Below are 12,490 nucleotides of genomic sequence, written 5' to 3' on the forward strand. Positions count from 1 at the left end.
ATCTATGGAACATATTGAGTGAAGATTAGGTACTTTCTGTCTGCATATGCTTGCTCTATCTCGGATTAATTTATGGGCCCTTTGCCCCCTTCCAGCTTCATATTTGGATGTATCTCTTGCAGGCTTCACTTTTCTCATCAATTAATAACTTCTAGAAAGCTTTCTATTTTAGGTATTCATAAAGAATAATGTGAAGCAAACTTTAAAAAATAGAGTACTAAGAGTTAGCTGGGTTGGGTTTTTACGTTCGGGTTTTTTTAATAGAAAAGGAAATTAGAAGTAGGGGTTTCTTTAATGAAATGGTCATTTCAGACAATACAAAATCTCAAAAACTAAAATAATGATTTGGAATTTTTAAACTTTTGAAATGTATTTTATATTTCCGTTCTCAATTCTTCTCATTACTGTAGTAGAGTAATCTTTTCTTTTCCTTATTTTTTCCTGCTCTCATTTTAAATGTTACCAAATTTCTAACTTTTCCGGAGGTCTAATGTAGAAGATGGGTAACAAATTCTTGACATTTAAGAGTTGTGGGATTTTCATGTATTCCTGTGTTACTGAGTACTATCAGAAAGTGGATACTGGCCTAGGAAACTGATAGTTTAATGTTGTGCGGTGCTTCTGCATAACCTTTTTCATAACTGTTTGATTTAGGGGAAAAAAAAAAAACTTACCAAAGAAAAACATAAAGAAAAGTGTTTTAATTTTTTTAGTTCTAAAAGAGTGATTTATTTTGAAATGTGCTCAGTTTTATGACATTAAGAAATATATTTTTAATACAAAAATATTCCCCATGAATCTGTTAGAAATTGAAAAGCTAAAAAAAAGAAGGTAAATTATAGTGAAGCATAGATTTTGTATGTAACATTAGGTTACATACACTTGACTCAGAGGAACTCTGATAAAGAACAAACTATTTCTACATCGAGAATGTTTGTTTCATGGCTGCATCCATGAAAAGGTGGATTTCTGTGAGGATCCAGTTTTAAATGTGCTTAAATAGTTGGCCATAATACACTACGGACAGCCCTCAGTTTCTAAAGAACATCTCTTAAGTCTAGTTAACTTTAATTTAAAAAAGTTTGCATGGCATTTGTAGAAAATTCGTAGTAAGATTATAACCAAAGAAGTTATTTTTGTGTCCATGATTATCAATGAGAAGATAAACTGCACAACTACACCATCTCTTGGCAGCAGGTGCAGAACTAAACCAATCATATGAAATGAAAAGTATTTGTAATAGTATTATATCTTTTGTAAGACAGCCTTCAGTGAGCAAGTTTCTTTCAACTGTAGGTATAAATCTCATAATTAAAACCAAATTTAATATATTTGAGACTTTCTTTACGAATAAGTAAAACTTCTTCCAGTGCAAAATATTTTAAAATAAAGGGTTTTTCTCGTGATCTCCCTATTTCCTAAAGTTTGTTTTCAACAGATGTTAGTGCTAAACAGTTAGCAGAGAGGGTGGTGAAATAGGTGGAGCATTGTCCAGCTGTGTTTTATTTAATGTATGACTGCAGTGATACTGCACAGACTGAAATCAGATACATCCGTGGAACAGCTGCCTTCCTCAAACCAAGTTCTAAATTTCTCATGAGATAGAGAACTAGATTTGGAATTGGATATGACTACCTATATATTTCACACATTATGCGTAAATACATATAAGGTGTGTCTCTGTGTGTCTAATTATGCCCACAAACTTATAATGAAATTCTAGTTTAATAGAATTTCTGAATGTGTATAATCATTCTAAGCTCTAGTAATTTAAACAAGGTACTCTTAGATTATTTAACATATGTAATTTTCATTCAGATTAAGCAATGTGTAGGGTTTTAAAAAAATGCCTTTATGGTTACTATTTCACTTTTTACCATGTGTGTGTACCGCTTCCAGATTTGTCTTGTGACTGGTTTGTGCTTAAAACAGTCACCTCTAATCAGTTCTAAAACTTAATTTATATTTAATTTTCAGTGTAATGCATTTTATTAAGGTTGGGATAGGATGGCCAAATTGGAAAATATTGTGCTAGTTCACATACAAAGAGTGAAATATTCTGAAAAAAATCCAATTCATTGTGTAATCATGGACCATGTTTTTTATGGACACTAACAGTTCCCAATGAATGTAGCTGCTATGATCAGCATATACCGTGGTAAGAGCATATAAATGGCACTGTACCCTAGCTCCCTAGCCTGTTTCATTGTCCTCACCAGTATGCAAGTCTGTGGTCTCATTTGGAGAGCACAGATTTGCCGAGACCTGTCAGCAAACTTCATCTTGTTGAGTTCACCAGAGTATACTGTTGTGACCTTTATAGAGGCTGTTTCACGAGGGCTTGCAAAAGCACAACTAGTACAGCTAGTGTGCTCCTGCCCTTGTAACGGGAGGACTGGCTTATATTCAAGTCCACCTTCAAGAGCCTGAGTGATTTTTCAGAAGTAAGAACACCTGTTTTAGTCAGCAGAAAGCATTGCATTGCCAGCCGTTGGCTTGTCACTTGTCACAAATGTGCAAACGCCTGGTTGATTTTGATATTTGATGTGTGAAAGTGTGGTGCCAAACTGGGTGGGAGTTGACAGGGGTGTAGGAATGTTTTCTGTACTCCAGACAGGTCACTGTTGTTTCTTGACTATTGCATTGAGGTAGGAGAGCAAAGCAGGGCTGCACTAATGTGTGCTGCTATGTATCTGCGTGTATAAAACTTCAGTTTTGATTGTTCTCCTTCCGAAACAAATGTGGTTATGTCAGAAAATGAATTCTTTGGTGTCAAGCTGGTAAGAGGTTTATACTGACAAACAAAATCAAAGCAGTGTGCAAACTCAGTAGCTACTTGTCTCCTTTTTTTGTCATTTTTAAATGATAGTTTACTCTTATGTTGATATGTGTTATTGAAAAGGGAGTGGTTGTTTTGTTGGTTTTGACTTTTTTTTTTCTTTATGTGAGAAAAACACAGATGTGGTTGAGGATTCAGTGAATGGTCTGTAATTGCTATTATTGGAAGAATATATATTTAAGTAATTGGTCAAATACAGCTGTTAAAGAAGACAAAAGGAGGTGACGGTGGACCCTAGAAGTAAGGAACCATTATCAAGGAAACAAAAAGGGAAAAGTCGTCAAAGTAATAATACTGGCAATGGTTATTGATTGGATTTATTATGGTGTGTTTTACAATATGTGACAGAAAGGAGATGACACAGTGATGCATATAATGACTTTTTTCTTATGATGAATGGTTAAAGGAGGTTAGATGTTCCAGGGAAATTGAGCAGATATGGTATCCAGGTAAGAAAATCAGGAACAGCTTTCATCATGTTGAATTTAAGTTGCCAGTTAAACATTCACAGTGATGTCGAGATGAACTAAGATGTTCAGCAGACAGAGAATGATGTACCTTTTCTTGGAAGGTAGTTTAATGGCATGAAAATATTGGTAGTCATGGTTGTGAAGAAGGTTATTAAAAATACATTATAGAGTGAGAAGTTCAGTGACCAAGGGGAATGAGTAATAGTGAATAGCCAGTGAAACTGAGAGAGGGAGAATCATGCACCAGAGGGGATAATGAAGAAGGGAGCCAACATGTAGAAGGTGTACAGGAGGTATTGGACCTCATAAAACAATGAAGAAGGGGAGTAGAAAATAGGCACTTTTTCCCAAAGCTGCTGAGAATGAGGATGGGGTAGCATTGTTGGATTTGGCACGGATAAATCTGTTGAGACTCAGGAAGGAATTTAAGTGGGATTGACAAGGAATGAGGATGGAGGAGAAAGCAGTATTGGATGAAAAGGCCAACGTGTGAAAAAGAAAAATGGAGAGAGAGAGAGAAAGAAACATGGAGCTATTTGGTGAAAAGTGGATGATGCAAATGAGATTTCCAAGATACGGCTTTCACAAATGGTGATTCATGTATCTCCGTATGCTCTGAAGATGCCACTGCTGATGGAGAAGAAATATGAACTTGCCAGGCATGAGTGTGAAATATTGTGCTGAAATGAAACTGGAAGGCTAGGATGAGAAAACGGAAGGAATCTTTTTGTTGGATGGAGAAGAATTTTAGGGATGCTAGTGGTGAAAGAGAATTGTAGTCAGGAGAGATACTACAGAGTATCATAAAAAAATGGAAGTAGGAAAAGAAGAGAAAAGAGGGTTTTGAAGCAACATTAACAGTAGAGGAGAAAGTTAACTGCAGAACGAAAAATTCTGTAACAATTAGAGGCAAACTGGTATGGAGATACTGCAGCCCATTTGAGGGAGTCTTGGATATTGATTAGGACATTTTTACATTACTGTAGCTTTAATGATTAGATTATTATTTATATGAAATGAGACAGAAGGGATTAATTGATTTAAGGGTGTTAATTCCAAACAAAGGAATTCTATCCTTTCATATGTAAACAGTAATCTGTTTTTAATCTCTATAAAAAAGGAAAACTAATTTTAAAAGCGATCTATGTTTGAAATGTATTTGGGAATTTCACTGTAGAACAGCAAGCCACATTTTTCTAAAAGATATTACAAGTTTTTTCACTCCACCTAATGCTTAGGTACTTGATTGCTTCTCTGTAGGCTAGGTTGGAAACTTGGTATGACAGGGTGTTGTGCAGTGTAGATGGATAAATATACAGTGCGTTTTAAAATGGAAACATTCCTTTTCAAGTCATTTCAATATTAAGTGTCAGAAATCAACTCCAAGTATACCAGAGCCTCATCTTGCAGAAGCAATGAAATCTTGGTTTTAAATTTAACTTATTTTACAAAGTTTCTTTAATCATGAAAGATTTCAAGGATTTTTTTTGAGTTGAACTTGATGCTACCACAAAACCTGAACTGCCAGAGTTATTTAAGACAGTATGTTGTTTCTGAGCTAAATGCCAGATGAATTCAAATGCACTATTCAGTTGTAATTTGTTGTATTTGAACAAAACAAACTTTTTCAAAAGAGCTTTCAACAACTATATATTGTACACATGGAAACAGTGATTAACACTGTAAGATTTTACTTGTAAAACCAGTAAATTTGTTATCTGCAACTTTGGGTTTACAGATTCTGAAGCTAAGTGGGAATTTATTTCTTTTCCCTGTGGAACACTGTGTTCAGTTAGTATAAACTACTTGAAGAAAACAATTTTTGAAATTTTTTTCCACTTTGCCAATTTTTTGCTTACAACTGTGTAGGGTTTTTTATTTGTTTGCTTATTTAGCTAGTCAATTATATAAAAATATTGTGAGAAAAAAAGCAAAGTCAAAGAAATAATGAAACTGAGATAGGAGTATGGCTTGAAAAGATAACGGTTTGCTTGAGTTACTTTTTTTTTTTTTTTTTCTTCCCCCAACCAGCTTCTTTTACATTTTACTCATACATAACTCTGAGGCCTAATCCTGAAGTTGCTGAACTCATCAGGTAAAATTCTGAGGTAACGGTAACTGAAATTGAGGGCATTTAGCAACTCTGTCTTGTGGATTAATAGCAACATCTCTTTGGTTATTAAAAAAACGTGTATCCCCCACCATCCACAAGTGCCCAGCTGACTTGTAACAGAAGAAAAGGAGTTTCCTTTAACTCCTCAAAAACAACTTCTCACAACAACTTCCTTTGCTGAAAGATGATGGCATTTTTTGTTTTCTACAGGCTTTAAAAAGAAATTTAAAATATGTATGGTCCTTGAAAATCAGTGTTAGGTATATTGAGCTAATAATCTCAGCCACTTTATGCAACATTATTTATAAACCACTGAAGCTCTGAGTTAAGAATGCTCATTTTATCGCTGAAATACTTCATGTGGCAAAATACCACTTACCTTTTTAACTGAGGTATTCTTCCTTCTTTGCCTTTCCACCCAAATAAATAAAACCAAATCCATGTTTTAAAAAAATTTATATTATTTTACTTAATAAGCAGAGAAAGTACAGCATAACAGTTTGCAGTACTACATCAAATAATGTAGAAGAAATAATGGCTTACTATACGTTACAAGAAGTTTAGTGAAAGTGACTGTTCGTTTCTTAGAGAAATATACCCATCTTGTTGGCATATACATGTTTTAGTTACTTTTTTTCAACAAATAAGTACATTCATTATATAGCCACCTTTGATAACTCACTGCAAACCATACCTTTTTTGACTCAAGTGTTACTGAACCAGAAATATTAGCTTTATGTGAATTTCTGTATATTTTCAGTTATATTTCACTCTATTCATGCTGTACCTCTATAAGATGACTAAAATGGGTCTTAAGCTTTGGGAGCACTGAAGACTGAAAGAATATGAGAAATTATACTGAATAATCATGGGAATAACTTTGTGGTAGTTTCTTTTTAAAGACATCTTTGTAGCTTCTTTATATTTTTTCTGTTTATATTTTTGCTTGTTTATTGCCAATAGGCAAAAAGCTACTTTTAATTTATATGAAACATCCAGTGTTGGCATAGGTGAGTTTGAAGCAATCTGTGGACTCTCAGTGGGGTTCTAGTATCCCTTAACTACATTTTTAATGAAATTTTTACAGAACAACATTGATCAGATTTGATTCTTTTCTGGAAGGGAAAGGAACCTTCAACAACTGGGCAAGTCTAAGAGTGATTATTTTTGAAAGAAGCAAAAGGAGGTGGTGTGGGGGTTTTTTTTTGGTTTTGGGGTTTTTTTGGTTTACAGAAGCCATATTTGTGATAGTAAAAAGGAGGAAAATCATACATTTGCTAGGATAGCATGGGATGGGTTAGATAAGTTATGAAAACATACAAAGGAATGTTTCATTTACATCCTTGTACACTTTTCTCATGCAGTGTAAAAAAATCCCCAAAGGAAGCCAACTGAATAGTTTCCAAAAGCTATTTTTATTAGTAATATTTATCAGTTTTGTGGCCAAGATAGATTATTTTCTCAAATGCAAAGTTTGACAGTGCAGCCAAACATTCAGCTGGGGTTTCATTTTCAAACAATTAGGCAAATATTTAACAATGCTCTTAAGAAGCCATCTTTCTAAAATGGTTTCCTAAAATCTTTCTTGATGAATTAACTTAAACAAGAAGAAATTGTTCCTGTGTTCAGCAGTATTCTTAGATATTGAATGCTCTAAGTGGTGAAGGAGGGATGGGCAGATAGGAAGGACTTTCTCATCACTCCACAGTGGTTCAGAGACATCTCTAAGGCAAGCCAGCCTGCTTGCTTCCTTGTTTTTAATAAAACCACAAGTAGTCAAATGTATCAGGTGCCTTGCCTCATTTCCTTCTGTGTGAGCTTAGAGACTTTTTTTTCCAATATAAATCAACTTTTTGTGTCAATTGCAATTAACAAAATGCTGAATAATTTTTCACCTTGACTGGCTACACTGCTGTATGGCTTCTCTTCTAAGAATGCTGTTTTTCGTAACAGCCCAAAATTTTCCGACTAAACGTTTCACACTTGTGTTTTTATTTTTGTTCATAGTTCCATGATATAATACATGATTCATTGCAAGGGATTGAAGATTTTATAAACTTTAAAAATAGTTACAGAGCTGTTATATTTTCTATTTTTTTTTCTGGTTATGTAGGTTTTTCATCACAATATAGTTGCTCAAGGAAAACTGTAGAATATTTAAGTCTCTTATCTGTTCAGTAATTGCAAATAACTGGGAAAACTTCTCTATGAAATACATGTGAAAAATTATTGGAGTGTATTGCACCACTGCTGAGTGTGAGAGAGAAAGAAATCCCAAAGACTTGCCTCCCCTAGAATATCATCCCTCCACCCAGAAGAAGGCCTTAGTTGCAACAGATGACAATATAATGGACACGCAGGAGAGTGAAATAGAATTGCCAGTCAGATGTCTTGGTTATGGCAAATAAAGTTAGGTTACTGTATTCATAATTGGTTAATTAGGACTGAGAGAAAGGAAGGAGTGTTTCAGGTCTGCTAATGATACATGTAGATGTCACTGAGTTAGAAAATCACAGAGAAGAGCAAATCTTGTAACAGTGTAATCATGTAAACACTAAAACCTCAAATTTCACAAGTTAATCTCGTTTTGCATCAGTATGGTCATTACTGAAACAGCATCCATTTCTACACCACGGGAAGTGGTATTGAAGAGCTGTCACATAAATTGAAAGCCCAGGGATCATGTTTACAGAGACTTAAGGAAAGCATCTGATCTAGTCTGCAACTGCCTACTCAGGCAAAAAATTGAGAAATTCCTGAATTCAGCTGGCATATGTAGACCTTATAATTTGTAATTGATATACTAAACCTAGAAAGTACAGTTACGTTTCTTCTCTGGATTATAATTGAAAGCAAAGCAAATATGCTTACTTCAGTAGAGATGACCAAAGGGGGGATGGGGAAATAGCCATTTGGAGAGTGTAACTCGTGCCCTGGGAACCTGTCTGTCTTGTCAGCTGTGATCACAGCTCTGAGATTGCTGGCTGTCTCTGATGGGATCACTTCCAACAAAGACCTGGACAGCTTTGCTCAGTTGTGACTAAAAAGAAGGTTTCTGGTTTGTTTGTTTGTTGTCTTCTTGCAGCTTTATCATTCATTCCTTTGTCACCTTGAGACTGGCCTATGATAATATGTTACCTTGGAAAGCTTTTATGTTTATTAAAAATTACCATTTTTGCAGTTGAATATTGTCAGCGTCAGCTAATTTATTCTGCTGAAAGGATCTTAGTCAGGTGAAATCACCCATTTAAGTCTCAAACAGCCATACGTGGCTTGGGACTTGCCTGTCTGGCATCTCTGCCCAGCTAGTCCTGCCCTTCTGTCTCACATTTGAAACCAGTGTAAATCCTGATTTCCAGCTCTCTCAAGGAGCATTGGAAACATTCCTTGAGGTGAAAGAGGGGGAACAGCTGGTAAGCAAGCATGGGAGGCATCTCTAGAGATGAGGTTCCCTGTTCAGAATTACACCTTCCTTGTGCTGGAGCAAACTGGGGTAGATTGCACATTGCTATTGGCACACTTAGTATTGGATAGAGTTCCTTTTGCTGTAGACAGGATTGTGGTTGCATGGTTGACTTGGGTTCACACCAATAAATGAGTGAAATTTTGTTACGCGTCTGTAATACAGGAAAAGATTGATATAGCAATCTTTGTAGATCTCACTTTCCCCAAGGTCTTCCCTAATTTACTGCCTCTGCTTTTAAAAAAATCTTGAATATGTTAGGAACAAGAAAGAAGAAGAATGTCTTGGCTGGAACATTCGTTGTTTTGTTAAAAGAAAAAAGGTGGGCGGGGAAGCATTATCATCTTGGGAAAGTGTCAGTTTACTGTGAAATATTGTATCCTAGAAACAATGTGGAAAGTTCAAAAATTTCATTAGTTAAGTGTATTGTTGTTTTTGTCATGGACGTGGCTTGGATTTCTGAGGTGAACAAACTGACAAGGTCTGTCTTCTGCTTTTCCTAGATCATGTTTTATTTAGGATTCTGGAGAAGGAGAGCAGTTGTGTGATGCAGAACTCTAACCATGCGGCTCTGTTGTAGGTCATTCATTTGTGATAAACACTTCATGTGGCTACTGTCGTCTTCACTTCTCATATTGGTCCTCTTCACTCTGCCTAGATTTTTGTACAAAGGATATTCATTACTGATGCTTCAGTCATGTACTTTTTCCCCTGCTCCCCCTCTTTTCCCAATCCTTTCTCTGGCTTCCTTTTGTCTTCTGATTCTCATCTTCTCTGAGGACCGTGGTGATATTGCAAACCCTGACATTTATCTGTTATCCTAGTTTTTTTGATACATGCAACTGTCTCCTTTCTCACATGTGCTTCATGTTTTCTGCCTGTCATTTCATGTTGCACACAAGTCCAGTCAGCTGTAATTACTTAACAAAAATATATGTACTAATACAAAGCTAGAAGGAAAGTGCTTACATTGCTGGAGTTATTTGCTAGAAAGCCTTTAAACAAGTTGCAGAAGATAGAGCGTGTTACTGCAGAATTTGCTGAAATAACTAAACCTTTAAAAAATTTTAAGGACTGATGAACTTGTCAAATTTTGTATGGCACATGACTAGTACTCCATAAAAGCAGGCACCTCTGCAATAAAATGAGAGGGGTAATGAGGGAGAAATGTAGATATGCTTTGCCTTAATTATCTTTACATCTTTATCTAGTGTTTCAATGCTCTCTCCTTTCCCTCCTGAATCAAACTTCTGAACTGTTTACATTAGTTCTGTTGTTTCATGTCTTTCCAGCAAGAAACATTCTGATAATTTTTTTTTGCTAATGATTTTTTAGCAAGATTAGACATCTGTTAAAAATGTTAAGAGACCAGAGGCCAAACACATTATTTTCTTTGAAAACTGCAATGAACATTTGCCAGTATATGTAAAAACTTCTTGTTCAACTTTCTATCATTTTTAGAGCAACCTTCAATCATTTTAGAATATTTGATTTAGTATTACAATTCAGGGTTATATTCCTTTGCAGAATAATATATGGAGGGCAACCTTGCAGAGCTCAAAGTTAGGAAAACAATCTTTTTACTGGTAAACTGAGCAAATTTATTTTTAAAGACAAACAGAATTGCTAATGCAAGCTTACTGTCCCTTCCGGACAAGTCTCATTTTACATGAATTCCTAAGGCATCAAAGGTAGATAGAGTTGGGCTAAATTTGTTCTGTTGTTTTCATTTTTGTGATTAAGTGGCAAATAATGTCTGAGTCTCGGATATCTCTGTGTTGCTATTTTTCTTTTCTATGGGTAAATTGAAAAAGGGTAAAAACTGGTCGAAATATAGGTACTTCATTGAGAAGGCTCCATAGTGGGTGACATATTTAAGGTGAGCTGTTTAATTCCTGAAAGATACAATTTAGGTTTGATTAATGGATTCATAAATTCATGTTAAATAAAATCAGTATCTTTGGCTGTAGAAACATACCAAAACTCCTGAAACATTATGTGATTTCCTATCTATCTATCTATCTATCTACATATATATATATATATATATATATATATACATAGTATATATATATGTTTGTGTTTTTTACTAGTAAAACATAAAAGAAAAGGCATTGGTTGGACACCAAGTCTTTTTCTTTATTTCAATTTGTATCCAAAACAAAATAAAAGGAAGGCATTTCAGATTGACTGAGGATGAAATAAAAGAAAAAAAAAAAGCCCTTGCATTAGGTTGGGCAGCAAAATGAAAAAGCTGTTATTTTAATACATGTATGTCAGTGTGACATTGCTGGGGAGGGATGGGAGTGTTGAGTAGACAAGTGTTGTGGAGCCCAAATGAAGTTTTTCCAATTTATTTAAAATAGCTAAATACCATATTGTGATCTTCCTGTCATTTTTTTTAGCTGTGATTATTAACCATTTATGATGTTTTTGCAAGTGTCCATGGTATTTCTTAGAAAAAACATAATTTTAATTGCTTGTCAATGTTTAACAAATACAACAGAAAATATATTTTCTATAGCCAATTCACAGTTTGTCCTTTATATGTTGTACTTGCAAATATGTTATACCACACACTTGGAAAATTTTATGTAATCGGATGCATAAAATATGTTTCTTAGTATTTATAAACACCCCCACCAAAGACACACAGTTGTAAACTGCAATCTGTTCATAGAGTTTCTCCAGTTTATGCACAATTGGCTAGAAGTGACAGTAATTTCAAAGCAAGTACTATGGCTAAATGTAAGCTATTACATTCTATCTTCAAATACTGTAAGAAGCATTTACTTGGTGTTTGACAGTCGTTTGTGGAGGGAATGATTTATGTGACTCCTCTCAAAACTTGACTAAATCTGCACACCAAAATAAGCTTGCAATCATTATTAAGGTCATCACACAAAGATTCTCTAGCTTTTGGATGAAATTTAGAACAAATATTTGAAAGGGTAAACAACATTAATTACTTTACTAGCTTGGGTCTTTTGCATACAAAATAGCCCATAAAAAGGGCCTTAGAAAGGTGCACAGTCAAAAATTAGAAGATACAGTAACTGAGGATTCCTGTGCAAGCTTAATTCAGTCTGTGTGTTTGCATTACGTGATCACATTCTCCTTTTTTATTCTGTAGAACTATGTCTCTTTTAATGTATAGATGGGATAGTAATCACTAAGCAGCTGCTCAGTATTTTGTCCTCTTACTGTTCAGGGTGTGATTCTAGATCTGACTTACTGCATGCTGTTCAAACCCTCCTCTGAAAATACATGCCTCTATGCATATTTTTCTGTTTTGCTTATCACTGTGGTAAATAAAGGACTTTAAGGTCACTAATTTGTTGTCTTCCCCCCTGTATGAGGAAGGGCATGTTTTAATCCTCGTCTTACAGATGGGAAGCTGAGATACAGTTGCACAGGCAACCTTTAATTATTGAATGCTTTATTTTACAACTATATGAATTAGTTTTCTGTTAGGAAAAGCAGACAAACGAGAAGTGTAATTTCCGAGCTGTTAAAGGAGTCAACCTGTCTCAAATTGCTTCCTCTCTGTTTCTGTCTTTTCCCTTTTCTTCCATTTTCCTTTCCTGTGTATGAAAGGCATCTTG

The 12,490-nt window shown here is 35.0% G+C and overlaps 1 protein-coding gene across 2 annotated transcripts in view; it reads left to right on the forward strand.

Moving 5' to 3' along the window:
- WDR70 (WD repeat domain 70) overlaps positions 1–12,490 on the forward strand; it is a 140,172-nt gene that overhangs the window by 88,126 nt on the left and 39,556 nt on the right. The gene's annotated exons all lie outside the window — the stretch shown is intronic.

The sequence above is a fragment of the Mycteria americana genome, chromosome Z (assembly GCF_035582795.1).
Source record: "Mycteria americana isolate JAX WOST 10 ecotype Jacksonville Zoo and Gardens chromosome Z, USCA_MyAme_1.0, whole genome shotgun sequence".
NCBI lineage: Eukaryota > Metazoa > Chordata > Aves > Ciconiiformes > Ciconiidae > Mycteria > Mycteria americana.